Raw genomic sequence first — 15243 nt, 5'->3', positions numbered from 1 at the left:
TCTGGGCCGTAAACTCCCAATCTTGGGTGGATTTGTGTGTGTTTTCTTGTCCCTAACATGCATACATAATGGTCTAAGGCTTTATCATAGTACAAATGTCGGTTTTGGCTTCGTTTCGGGAGTTTACCGCCCAAGAACACCTTGGGGAGTAAACTCCTAGATCTAATGATTTAGCCATCTAAATCATGTTATAAGCATCTAATATGTATTCTAACACTACTAGAAAGAGTTACTCACAATCTGGGATAAAAACCCGAAGATCCGTCAGAGAGAAAATGGCTTTTCTCTAGTTGGAATTGTGAATAATGAATTAATTTAATTTAGAAAACTATTTATAGTCCTGAAATATTTTGACAGAAAATATTTTTATTCTCGAACTTGGACTGTAACATTATGAAACTTGAAATGTTCAAATTTCACAAACCCAGGAGCATCTCTCCTGATATCTCCTAACGTGTAAACCCTAATGTACACAAACTTGTTCGGAAAAGTATGAAAATCACTGAAATTGGACTGACTTCTATTGAATAGATATTGTTCGTACAAATGGAAATTTTGGGTTGTCACATCATCCCCCCGTTAGAAGGAATTTCGTCCCGAAATTAGAATGTAAGCAAATAAGAAGTTACAAATAACTAAGCAAAAAGGTGAGGGTATTTCAGTTTCATCTGATCCTCACGTTCCCAGGTGAATTCCGGTCCACGCTTTACGTTCCAGCGGACCTTCATTATCGGGATACGGCTCTGCTTTGTTTGCTTGACCTCTCGGTCCATGATCTCTACTGGTTCCTCCACGAAATTGAGGCTCTCGTTGATCTCGATCTCGTCGAGTGGGATAACAAGAGTCTCGTCGGATAGGCACTTTTTCAAGTTTGACACGTGGAAGGTAGGATGTACGTTACTGAGTTCGTTCGGTAAATTGAGCTTGTAAGCCACAGGGCCGATTCTTGCGAGAATCTCGAAAGGCCCTATGTATCTTGGATTGAGCTTCCCATGCTTTCCAAAGCGTATCAAGCCCTTCCAGGGTGAGACCTTCAGTAGGACTCGGTCGCCCACCTGGAACTCCAATGGTTTCCTACGCTTGTCGGCGTAGCTTTTCTGTCGGTCTCTAAAGGCTTTTAATCATTCACGAATTTGAACGATCTTCTCTTTCGTTTCCCAAATGATTTCCGGACCCGTGAGAGTGCTTTCGGGAACTCGTCCCTTAGCTAACTGGGTATCACCCACTTCAGCCCAGCACAGAGGGGATCTGCACTTTCAGCCATAAAGGGCCTCGAATGGAGCTGCCTTTATGCTCGTCTGATAACTGTTGTTGTAGGAAAATTCAACAAGGGGTAAATGAGTATCCCAAGCTTTTCCAAAGTCTATCACGTAGGCGCGCAACATATCTTCTAAGGTTTGGATAGTTCTCTCACTTTGCCCGTCGGTCTGTGGATGGTAGGCTGTACTCATGTCCAACCTAGTTCCTAGGGAATTTTGTAATGATTGCCAGAACCTCGAAGTGAATCTACTATCTCGGTCTGAGATGATAGATAAAGGAACACCGTGCAGCCTTACAATCTCCCTAATGTAAGTTCTGGTAAGTTTCTCCATCTTGTCTGTTTCCTTGATCGGTAGGAAGTGTGCAAACTTGGTCAGTCTATCGCCGATGACCCATGTGGAATCAAGTCCACCCGTCGTCTTGGGCAACTTGGTTATGAAGTCCATAGTGATCCGCTCCCACTTCCATTCTGGTATCTCCGGTTGTTGTAGAAGACCGGAGGGTTTCTGGTATTCGACATTGACCTTTGCGCAAGTAAGGCATTTACTCACGAAGGTAGCAATATCTGCTTTCATGTTAGGCCACCAGTATAACTTTTTAAGATCCAGATACATCTTATATGAACCCGGGTGGACGGAATAACGAGTGTTGTGAGCTTCGGTCATGACCAAGTCTCTGAAGCCACCGTGTTTCGGTGTCCAGATCCGATCCATGAGGTATAAGGCTCCGCCACCCTTGACTTCCAAGTTCTTATCCATCCCTCTAAGGGATTCACCAGCCACGTTTTCAGGTTTCAAAGCGTCGAGCTGAGCCTCCTTTATTTGTGTGGACAAGTGCGAATGGATAGTTAGAGTCAAAGATTTGACTCTACGACCAGTATATTCTTTCCGAATTAGGGCGTCGGCTACTACATTGGCTTTACCCGGATGATAACAAATTTCGCATTCGTAATCACTAAGTAGCTCGACCCACCGTCGTTGTTTCATGTTGAGCTCTTTCTGGTCGAAAATGTGTTGTAGACTCTTATGGTCTGTAAAGATCGTGCTTTTTGTACCGTATAGGTAATGTCTCCAGATCTTCAGAGCAAACACAACTGCTCCTAGCTCAAGATCGTGGGTTGTGTAGTTAACCTCATGTGTCTTTAGCTGTCTCGAGGCATAGGCTATGACTTTACCTCGCTGCATCAGAACACATCCGAGTCCTTGATTGGATGCATCGCAATAGACAATGAAGTCTTCTATTCCTTCGGGAAGGGATAGTATCGGGGCAGTGCACAAGGCTCGTTTGAGCGTTTGGAACGCTTTTTCCTGTTTCTCTTCCCAGTCGGAGGCCACGCCTTTCTGGGTCAGGGTTGTAAGAGGTTACGCTATGCTGGAGAAGTTCTGAATGAGCCTGCGATAGTAGCCAGCTAGACCTAGAAATTGACGAATTTCAGTAGGTGTCTTTGGTGCTGACCAGTTCTCGATGGCCTTAATTTTGGAAGGGTCCACATGTATACCTTCTTCGCTAACCACATGGCCAAAAAATTCGACTCGCCGAATCCAAAATTCGCACTTCGAGAACTTTGCGTAGAGCTTCTCGGCTCGTAATGTTTCTAAGATTTTACGGATATGTTGACCATGCTCCTCCTTACTTCAAGAGTAGATGAGTATGTCATCAATGAAGACGATGACAAACTGATCCAAGTAAGGATGACACACCCTATTCATCAGATCCATGAATACTGCGGGCACGTTAGTTAATCCGAATGGCATCACTACAAACTTGTAGTGCCCATAACAAGTTCAGAAGGCTGTCTTGGGAACATCTTCCTCTAACACTCGTAGTTGGTGGTATCCGGATCGCAGATCTATCTTCGAGAAGTAGTTGGCTCCTTGAAGTTGATCGAATAAATCGTCAATGCGGGGCAAGGGATAACGATTTTTAATGGTAAGTTTGTTGAGTTCTCTATAGTCGATGCACATGCGAAACGATCCATCTTTCTTCTTGACGAACAAGACCGGTGCTCCCCATGGTGAGAAGCTTGGTCGAATGAATCCCTTCTTGAGAAGTTCGTTAAGTTGACTGGAAAGTTCCTGCATTTCAGCTGGTGCCAGACGATACGGGGATTTGGCTACTGGGGTAGCCCCTGGCACTAAGTCGATTCTGAATTCGACTTGGCGTTGTGGTGGTAAACCGGGAAGTTCTTCTGGGAATATGTCGGGAAAGTCGCGTACTTCTGGGATTTTCTGAATGTCTTTCAGTTCTTGACTGGTATCGACGACGTGTGCGAGAAATGCATGGTACTCTTTTCGCAAGCACTTCCGGGCTTGAATGCATGAAATGATGCGAAGGCTCATACTAGGTTTGTCGCCGTAGATAATTAAAGTTTCGTTGTTAGGAAGGTTAAGACGAACTGCTTTTTCGAAGCACATAATGTCGGCACGCAGAAGACTCAACCAATCCATACCGATGATGACGTCGAAACATTTAATGGTGACTGGCATGAGATCTATCTTGAAAGTATGGCCATCTAAAGTTAAGGTACAACCTACGTATATGCAGTTTGTATTCTCTATTTTCCCGTTAGCCATTTCTACTGAGAATGAATTATCTAATGCACATGGTTTTTGTTTAAGCAGGTGTGCAAATTTGTGACTTACAAAACTTTTCTCGGCTCCACTATCGAAAAGTATGAAAGCATATGAGTTATCGAGGAGGAACGTACCAGTAACTATCGTTGGATCAGCTACTTCTTCCTCGTGGCCTAGGGCCATAACTCTTCCTACCCCTCCAGCCATTCCTGCTTTAGGGCAGTTCCTCTTGTAGTGGCCCACTTCGCCACAACCATAGCAAGTTTGGCCCATACCAGCGTTAGTTGCCTGGGCGGCTTGAGCTGTTGGAGTCTGGCAGAAACGGGCGGTGTGCCCCTTCCGGTTGCAGTTGGTGCATTGCATCTCCCTGCAAGGCCCGCGGTGGTGGAAGTTGCACTTGGTGCACTTCGGGAGAGACCCAGCATAAGTTTTTGCTGGTAAGGGGTTCGTAGGGACAGCGGGAGTCACTGTGGCAGCATTGATTGCCACAAGTTGTTGTCTCTTGGAGGATCCTTGCGGAGCCCCTCTTTTCCTTTTATTCCACCCCTTCTTGTGGTAGTCGGGGTTGGATTTTTGTGGTATGGGTGTAGGAATTGTTGTGTTCTGGGGTTTCCGGTGATCGATAAGAGATTGTGCCAGTTCCTTGGCACTATCAAAGGTAATAGGCCTGGAAGCGATCACACTTGAATGGATCTGGGGCGACAGTCCCCAGATATATCTCTCGATCTTTTTGCTTTGGAGAGCCACCATGTCGGGGCATAAGTTTGCCAAATCACAGAACCTATTTGTGTAGGTAGTGATGTCGGATCCAACCATTTGTAGACCCCAGAATTCTTGCTCGAGCTTTTGTATTTCACCTCGAGGACAGTATTCCTTCATCAGCATGTCTTTCAACTTTTCCCAGCCGATGGAATACGCCACAACCAAAGTTAGATAGTTAACATGGCTGTTCCACCATGTTAGTGCTCGGTCAGAGAAGGTACAAGCTGCAAACTTGACTTTGCTGCCCTCCTGACAAGCACAGATTTCAAAGACGGATTCCATCTTCTCAATCCATTGTTTCAACACCATAACACCCCCAGTTCCATTGAAGCTGCGGGGTTTGGCGTTAGTGAAGTCTTTGTAGGTGCATTCACGAGGGTGTCCATGGATTTCGCCGTGGTTTGAGGGTGGTGCACCTTTCCTTGATCCACTAGGGGCAAGAGCGTTGATTGCTGACACAGCAGTTGCAACCGCTGCTGTGAAAGCCGCCTGGAACATAGTGGCATCAAAAGGATTTGGTGGTTGAAGAGGTACAGGTGGTGGTGGAGGTGGTGGTATTGGTGTTGCGTTGTTTGGGTTCCTCCTTGGGTTCCTGCGTGGCGGCATCTTTAACTATACGTTTAAAAGATGACGACATGGATAAGAATAAATGATTAACGAATGTGTCTCATGGACTAAATCCCCATAGTCCAACAACAGAAACAATAGCATTACTAAATGAAGAAGATAGCATTTGGATAATAATTTCCATAAGATGAGATATCTGTCAATAATACTGGAATTACAGATGTAACAAGTTCGGGAAAAATGGCTTAGAAGTAGGCCTTACATCAACCATGATGGAAAATTTTGACAGAATTTAGACTAGATCAAGACCTAACAGGTCTAAGATTTATACAGATAGGAAATTAGACCTAAGTTTTACATAAACTAGGTTATATCCAAAAGATGAGTCGACGAGATTCTATCGGCGACGAGAACTGCTAGCATGAGTCCTCGATCCCGACAGTAGACGTTCAATGTCCCTTATACGCCTGTCCGACCTTGCTTGCTGAGTTCGAAGTTCTCTAACTTCCGCTTGGGTTTCAGCAAGTTCCCTTTGCAGATTTGCATTGCGGACCAGAGTCCTTTCATGAGCAGACTCTAGTTGGCGAATGTGGACAGTGTTAACACCAGAGCTGGCGTCAACTTCCAAAACTTGATTGATAGCCGCCTGAGCTATTATCGAGTTCCTAGACATCCTACGCACCATGATTGGTAGGACTCTATCAGCAGAACCTCCTTCAGTGAGGTTGTAGAAACTTCGGTCTCCATTGTAGGGAATGGGCTGACCCTGTTCATGACTCCATGAAATCAACTTAGTGGCCCACAGAGGTGTGGGTCCTTGAAACACAGGGCGAGGGTTTAGGTTTGGGTTTTGAGCAGCTGGGGGTAGGTTGTTGACTTCTGGCTCCGAGTTAGAGCTATCAGAAAAACCTTCAGCATGGTGATCATCCAAAGGAATTGGGTGACCATCTTCTGGTTCAGCCTCTAGCCAACCAGCATTGCCTTGGTTCGGGAAGTACGGATCGCCATGGTGAAATCCAGCCATTTTAATCTACGCGAGAAAAGGGATATAAGAAATAGCTAAGATAGACGAACTACTAAGATAATTACAGTAAGATCAAATACCCATATGGTATTCCTTTATGGTTGTGTTGGTAAGTTTTTAGACTTGTTGCCATATCACAACCATTCTTGGGCATATTCTAATCACTCCTCGGACCAGCATAGTTGATCAGATTATGCCATTCCTAAGACTGACCATATATCCCCAGGCTTACTTGTGATATTCAACAATCGTAATACTTTTGTTCTTGTCATTGTGACACTGATTTTAGTATGAATGCAGGCACGTATACTTACTTAAATATTTTATTATTTAAAAGTATAACTCTAAGACAGAGTGTTTTAATCCCATGTATTTATAGTTAGTATATCTTTTATGGGTTGATATACTTAATTCACTATAAACAAAGCTCTGATACCAATCTGTCACACCCCAAAACCACGAACGGCGGAAACGTTCAGGGGTGGAGGACGTCATGTACAGTATCACAACAGTGTAATATAATAAACAAGCAACAACATCATCCATTGCATTATAAGTAAAGTTTTATACATGTGTGTTCTTTCATTGTAATAAGACACCAAAAATATACAATCAAAATAAAAGACGAGACTTGTCTGCTCCGTCTTCTCAAAACCTGGCCTCCGTACCTGTCTACTGATGACCTGAGAATACAAGTTATTTTGAAAGCGAGTATCAGCTTTAAATCTGGTGAATTTATAAGTATATAAGTGTCATTGCCTTGTTTGTGAAAATCTGTTATGAAAGCCATGTAACCTTTAAATGAAAATGTTGAGGTAAGTATGAAATCCCTAGAAAAACCCTTATTTTCTATAAGTATGAAATGTAGTCTTCTACCAAGACCCAAATGTTCTGTTTGTAAAATGATAGTTTTTCCTTTGTGTTGACTAGTACTAAAAGTGCTTAATCTAACTCATCGTTTATGTGATTGTATCACAAATTAAAGTAAACAGGAAAAATGTAATATTGTAAGTGTTGTCACTGGGTACTAGGACCAACATAGCATCGCTTTAAGCGAAATATATAACCTAACTAGGTTATAACCCGTGGACACCACGGGATGGAAATTTAAAAATAATTAAATTAAATTATAATTATAAGTTAATTATTGAACAACGTTTTGTCTGTAATTTGATAGTGATATAATGATTGGTTGAAATTATGAAATGAGAATGGTTTAAATATGAAATCAGTAATATGTATTTATAGATATGTTATCAAGTTATCATTTTGTATCATGCAATATGAATTTAAATAAAACATTAACATAAGTTGATAGGAATAATAAATTTGTTAAATTTTTTTATAAATTTCTAAAAACTTCTTTATACACGACATTGGATGTTTTATTTGATAGTCTACCATGGTTATCTAAAATTAACAATTTTAATCCCTCTCTACTTTGAACTCTAGATAAAGCAACATACAATTGGCCATGTGTAAAAACAGGATCTTTGAGAAACAATCCAACCTTCGATAAAGACTGTCCTTGGCTCTTGTTAATTGTCATTGCAAAACATACAACCAATGGAAATTGTCTTCTTTGGAATTTGAACTGGGATCTTGTTTTCAGTAGGAGTTAAAGACATTCTTGGAATGAAAGTCCGGTTTCCAATATTACTTCTAGATATGATAACCGCCTCGATAACTCGTTTACCCAAAGATATGACTTGTAGTCTAGTGCCATTGCATAAGCCATTTTTCTGATCAATGTTTCTCAATAACATAACTGGAACACCGACTTTTAAAATTAGATTATGATTTGGCATACCTGAGATTTTAAGACCATTTAAAACATCAGGTGAGTATAAATTTGCATCAAACTGATCATGGACAAACTCAGATTGGCAGAGGCTATCTGAACTCAAATATTCTTTTTGCTCTCCTGGAATCAATTTTAGCAACCGATCATTTATTTCTTGGACAACTTCATTCTTGGGAGCAAGTATTGCTCTTTCTTGAAAATAACCCGCAATGTTGAAGTTTTCAAGAATGGAAGGATATACAAAATTGATTAATGAACCAATAGGATCACATGGATCATTAATGAGAATATCTTCTGGAATATCAACAATTGCTTCACCATCATTCGGACCACCAAGATTACCTTCTCCTATGTCCAAAAGCCAGTTTGAAAAACTCTTTATTCGATGATGAACATCAGATGAATCGCTTCCAACAGTTAACCTCATGTTTTTTTGTTAATTTATGGACTTTGCATTGTTGCCATAAATACGAAGAACTTAAAGAAGCGTTAACAATGTTTTGTCTACTGCCACCCGGAACAACAGGTAGAATTTGTCTGAAATCACCTCCAAAAACAACCACTTTCCCTCCGAATGGAATATTTGAGTTTGTAGGATCGACAAATCTTAATATATCCTTTAAAGTTCGATCTAAAGCTTCGAATGCATGCTTGTGTACCATGGGTGCTTCATCCCAAATGATCAATGAGGCTTTTCTTACTAAACTCGCAAGATCACTCTTTGGATTTATTCTACAATACGAATCCTCGGTAAGATTTATGGGAATAATAAACCGAGAGTGTGCTGTCCTGCCTCCAGTTAATAATAATGAAGCAATCCCACTTGAAGCAACATTTAAAACAATCTCTCCTTTGGATCTAATTGCTGCAGAAATTGTCTTCCATAGAAATGTCTTACCCGTTCCACCATAACCATAAATAAAGAATACACCTCCCTTATTATTTTTAACCTTAGCCATTATATCAAGAAAAATGTTGCGTTGCTCGTCGGTTAATGAATCAAAGAGGCGATCAAACTCATTCTTCAAATTTGGTATGTCATAATCTAGCTCCTCGGCTATCAAACGATTGTTTGAAGATGAAACCAAATCAGCATCTGGGTAAGGCATCCTTCTATAGTTCTTGAGACTGGAATTGTTTCGGAGTAAAATTTGTTCTATCTCAAACAAAGTCAAGTTTTTAATTTGATCTTCGTTTAGTGATAAACCTGTACGAACAATACTATATTAGTAACAACAAATTAAAAAACAGATTAATTGGGACGTAAAATGTAATTTAGTGCATATTGGAAATTTATATGATATAATTTTATTAATAATTTAATAAACATATAATACCTGGAGACTTTAATCTCTTTTGTTGAGTATAAAGAATTCCATCTGACAGGTATTCCCATGTGTTTTCCCACACAATCTCTGGTTTACACAAACTGCTCGACAATAACATCGTAGCAAATAAGAAACGTAGATAAAAACCAGATCCAGAAACACTTGCTTCCTTAATTGCTTTGATGTATTCTTTGTCATCATCCAGAAGGCCCAGATTATAGCATGCATCTTTAAAAGAAGAACATATTTCACCATTGACTGTGCGAATTTCTTCGAAGGATTTTGGACCTTTCACTTTATTTAAAACAATTCTTAAAAAATATGCTTCGCCAAGCTTAGGTGAAACGGAGTGAATTCTACCAATAGAATGTCCAATTTTCCTTGGCTGCCAACTTAGAAGTTTAGGTTTCCAAACAAACTTGGTAGGAAATTCAACATATGTAAGCTTTCGTGCTTCTTTATTGATCTCATTACACTTCATCCAAGATATGAACATTGAAGAAGCAACTGAAGGTCGGTCAAGAACATCTTCAATATCATCGTCTGCCTCATATACAACTTGTTGTTGACCAGGCAAATGAAAAGGTAGTCTAATCACAGCAGGATACCTATAATGAACATCATATTTAAAAATCCGCCACGATGCTTCACATGCAGATATATATCTACAATCATAGTATTCTTTGATTTCATCCACTGCATCGTTCTTATCAGAATCATTATTGTTGTGCACCATAGCAAAAGTTGCTCTATCAGGACCCTTGTTTATATATTTAAATAAATATTTTATAGATGATCCTTGATTGCACCATTCAACATTGATGTGTGCCTGGTATCTTTTTAACAAATATTTGTTGTATGGAACAACATTTCTGTTATCTAACCGAACACCAGATTTTTCAACAAAATTTCCATCATTTCTTCTTCTATATAAGGGAAAACCATCTGGATCAACTGAAGTATGATTACAGAATTGCTTTGGAAAGTTTTTAGAACACTTTCCGTCTACCATGCATGGACAATTGAAATTTTCAGCTCCACATGGACCGTGAATCATGAACTCTTTGACAAGTGAATACAATTCCCGATCTTCATCAATATCTGGAATCTCAGCAGAAATAATTGGATCTATATATTCAACTGTCGGAAGCTTGTAGTCAGAATGCATAAACAGACATATATGACTATGAGGTAGACCTCTTTTTTGAAATTCAATTGTGTAAACCACTGCATGTAAAAATATACAAATAGGATAAAAGTTAGCAACTAAAGAATGTGTGTGTGTGTGTATATATATATATACATATATATATATATATATATATATATATATATATATATATATATAATTTTAAATACCTGCTTGAACCATGCCAAAAATTTCATTTTCCCTTAAATCTTTAATAAATGCATCCAACTTAATCTTAAATAACCTACATAATATATCCGGTCTATCCTCTGGATGAAGTGGAGTGTCGTTAAGAAACCTTTGAACTTCTGGCCATTTTGGATTACACGTAAAGGTTATGAAAAAATCTGGATATCCAAACCATTTACATAACGACATGGCATCCAAATAGTTTTGCATCATATAACGTGCACCACCTGTAAATGAAGAAGGTAAGATCACACGTTGCCCAACATTTGAAATATCTGTACTCCCAGATGCTTGGTGATTACGCAGATTGTCATACGACTCACATCTAAGAATTTTTTTGTTGCTTACGTATAAAATATAATCGCTCACTTTCAATCATGGTATAACTATCAACCAAAAATTGTTGGAACAACCTTTTAGCATTAAGAATTAGTGAGAAGGATTGATCTCTATCTTGAATTCTGTAAGCAAAAAATTCTCTCATTGTACATGTCGGGCGCTTGCTGTTACTTGAAGATGTTACACCTCTATGAAGGATGTCAACTCTATAACCATCATCGCCATATGGAAATAGTAATGGATACTAAAGAGCAAGGTAAGAAGGATGTAATTCACTGATACGCTTTAGTAATCCTGATGAAGTTTCAACAATGATGTCTCTTTTTTCAATTGAATCACAAATGTCACCAACAATTAAAGCGGCTATCTCAGAAGAAGTTGGTAAGTTATATGTCCTTCCATCTTGTTCTCTTTTTCCAATTAATCTTAACTTTAAATTAGCACCAGGATTTTCATGAAGATTATCTCTTACCATCCTATAAGACTTGACCAACGCATTGTTTGAATCTAACATAACTTTCAAAAATTCTATAATCTGGAGATCATATGATCTTGAAGTTGATGATGAAGCGCGTGTTGTTCCACTGAAAATATTATGTAAATTATTTATTGTTAGTAAATAATCAAAAATGAATTTAAATGGTTTACTAAAGTTAATTGTAAAAATATACCCAATACTTGTCGATCTATTTGAAATTTCGTTATCCGTATCATATATGTATAACTGACAGAATTTTGGTGTACATCCACTTGAAGGCAGAAGACTTCCCATACTATGATAATTTTGACCGCTAATTCTAAATATGTATGGTGCGTTGCCGGTGTTGATAGTTGAATCAACTTTGCCTCCCATGGATGTAAATGAAAACATTGAATTGTAACGTCGAATGTTCTTCATAAAGTGCTTGCTTTTAGAATCTACTGAATGGTAAAGATTTTTGTAAGACGACGGTGCTTCTTTTAAGGGTGGTAGTTCAACTTTGCCGTAACCACAACATAACGAATAAGATGTATTCCCTTTTTTTTGCCTCTAACTGATTCATCTGTCCATAGTTTTGCATGACAAATCTGACATACAACAATCTGGTCTCCATGATCCAAGTAATCTGTTGAATATCATATATAAATAAAAAAAATGATGAATATAATTAAAAATAAAAAAAATGAAAGTATTAATTTTTCTATAATTATGATCACCTTTTGAAGTACCACGAAAAACATCTTCAATAATATGCTCATCATTAATTTCTTCATCTAATGTCAAGTCAATCATAGGTATAGGAGATATATGTGTAGTCTTCCTTTTTAATTGATGTTTTCCTCTTGGTAACTTGATTGATGAAGATTTTTGAATTATGGTTGAATGACCGGTGGATGTCATGCCAAGACCAAACACTGAATTATCATTGTTAATAGATAGCGGTGTTTGAATGTTGTTATTACAAATATAATTTCCTGGGAACATAAAAATACAAATTAGAATGTTAGGATTTGTTATAGACTACACAAATGTGAAACATATATTTAAGAATTTGTCTATATACAAATGCATACCATTTGAAATGTTAGATAGAGGATTTCTAACATTTATATTTGTAGCAGGAGAATGAATAGTTGTATGTTCATATACAAACGATTTGATTGAATTTATATTTTCCTTATCTGATCTACCGTTTCTGTAGTTATCTACAGAGAGTAAATGATGACGACGATTGTAGACATCTGTTATGTAATGAAAAAAATAGTTAGTAAGAAAAACAAGAATAATAATTATTATAGAATAGAATAATTTTAATAATATATGAATTTGAAATAAATTATATAGCTAAAAAACAATTATAAAACAAACTAATAATAATACCGTTTTTTGACATGTAAGAAACATGTGTAATAGATGATTTTTGATGCGTAGAAGTGTTGGAATTTTTTTTGGATTTTTTATTATCCAAATACAACTTTCTAATTTTTCTCCTCTCTTTAGCATTTGTAGAATCTGTAGTGTTAATTGAACCTGTAAAATAATAGTATAAAATTTAACGACATTATTTATATAAAGTTAAATATATTAAGTTTTATAAAACTTTATATATATTAAACATAATTATGAACAACAGAATCAAAATAAATAAATAAAACATATTACATATGTAAAAAAGGTAAGAAAATTACCGTATTGGCTAAAATGAATACCATGTGCAATAGGTATAGGTTGAGAAGATTCTGCAGTATAGATTTTCTTGGATTTTTTATTATCCAAGTATAACTTTCGTTTTTTTATTCTTTCTCTAGCGTATATGGCGTCCATGGTCTTGTTTGATAAAAATGAAAAATAATAAAGTAAAACGGAAAATCAATAATTTGATTGTTCGGGATGAATTTATATATTTAGTAATTAGATTATTTTTTTCTAAAATTGAATTACTATCAAATAGTTAATATATGATATTTCTAAATGATGTAAAGAAATTAGTCATAGTGGATAAATTAATAATTTAAAATTTTATATAATTTTTGTTTAATTTGACAGCGTAATATTATAAGATATTATAACATACAAGTCTAATTAATGAGTAATATTTATTTATGATGTTATTTAGAAAAAACATTAAAATATTTCATATGTTTTTTTAAGTTTTAAATTAAGTTTAAAATAAAGTGAAATGTATATACATACGAACGGTATAGACGTAATACACTTTCCCAATATATCATTGCATTACACATGCGAATAACCCTAAGACGCTCTCATTTTTCTGGCACAACACACAAACTCTGTTTGTTCTCTATTTTTCAATCTGATTTCAAGGTCGTCTACATCGATTAAAGATCATAAACCAATAATTCAAGTTATTGTATTTGAAACAAATTAGATTGAAGAAGTATTGTTTCCGGCGACTGAAAATCAGGTAGAAAATTCAGAAATTGGAGCCGTTAATAGAAATACGAAGGTAAGATTCAACACATGAATGTATATATTGTTCGTATTTCTTAATTTTTGTAACAAAAGATACATGTTTCGGAAGAATAACTAACCTGTTGAAGATTGATGAACAAATTCTTTGAAATTGAATTAGGGCAAAATACTTTCTTAAAATGAAATGAATAGTCTCTGTATTTGAAATGATCAGCTAATTTGTAAGGTTTGAGAAAATATAGTTATTCAATTTTTGAATTCAAAAATGCTATAAATTAGGAGACGAATCTTCATCGTATATATTCAATATAAAATAGGTGTTTTGTTAATTATTTACTTTCCCTGATATGGTATGAGAAACAATCGCTAAGTTTGTGGAAATGATCTTAAATTCTATAACCCACAAAGTAATTTTATTTTATATATTTGAAATTCGAATAGTTATTTTTATTTATTTATTATTTTATTTATTTGATGTTTCAGGGAAAAAGCAACATAGAAGAAATGATGTTCATAAAATTTTGTCTGGGAATGAAATTGTCAATTTTGTTGTTTGATTTTGTTGTATTCCATTCCACATTGCTGATATAATTCAAAAGAATTCGTCAATTGTTTGAAGAAACTTCTAATGTAGTTCAACACTTAACCATAGCAAGTAAGTTTTTAATAGCTTGCATTTCTTTTCACATTCCTTCAATCTGTTGAGATGAAGTAACATTTTATTCATAGTATAAAAATATAATTTGATTAATCTGTCAATTTCAAGGGATATCTATTAGGATGTTGTTGTGCTAAGTGTAAACATGGAAGTTCAATATCCATTTTAGATAGATTTCTTTCAGTTTAAGCCTTATTATACCGGGTATTTATAATTTTACAAAATGATGTTTTATTTATAATTATGAATATGAATGTTTGTGTTCCGAATAGTACAAAGTATTGGGTCTGCATAATATGAAAATACTTGTTTAGAAAACAATTGCAGATTTTCAAATTGAATTACATTTTCTTTCAGCCAATGGTCTTGGAAACAGTTGTATGAAGCATGGATCTTTTGTGTAGAACAGTGAAGTAACAATTGCAGATTGTCAGATTGAATTACATTTTCTTAGACTTTCATGTTTTATGAATTTTTCCAGTCCCAAGGTCGTATGAAAGGAATTCATTTCCATATTTTCTTTTTGTTTTTTGTTAAAAGACGAAAACACCCTCAGCAAAGATAAATATTTAGTTATTTTTCTGTTTTTATACATTCATATTTGTTGGAACTTGATATTCATTTCATACTTTGTTT

At 36.4% G+C, this 15243-nt stretch overlaps 1 pseudogene; it reads right to left on the bottom strand.

The window, feature by feature from the left end:
- Window positions 1–7528: 7528 nt before the first annotated feature.
- Window positions 7529–13340, bottom strand: LOC111910057 (uncharacterized; annotated as a pseudogene).
- Between the last annotated feature and the right edge of the window lie 1903 nt (window positions 13341–15243).

Source organism: Lactuca sativa, chromosome 4 (assembly GCF_002870075.4).
Source record: "Lactuca sativa cultivar Salinas chromosome 4, Lsat_Salinas_v11, whole genome shotgun sequence".
In the NCBI taxonomy this organism is placed as follows: domain Eukaryota; kingdom Viridiplantae; phylum Streptophyta; class Magnoliopsida; order Asterales; family Asteraceae; genus Lactuca; species Lactuca sativa.
This window is presented reverse-complemented; position numbering and strand designations above follow the sequence as displayed.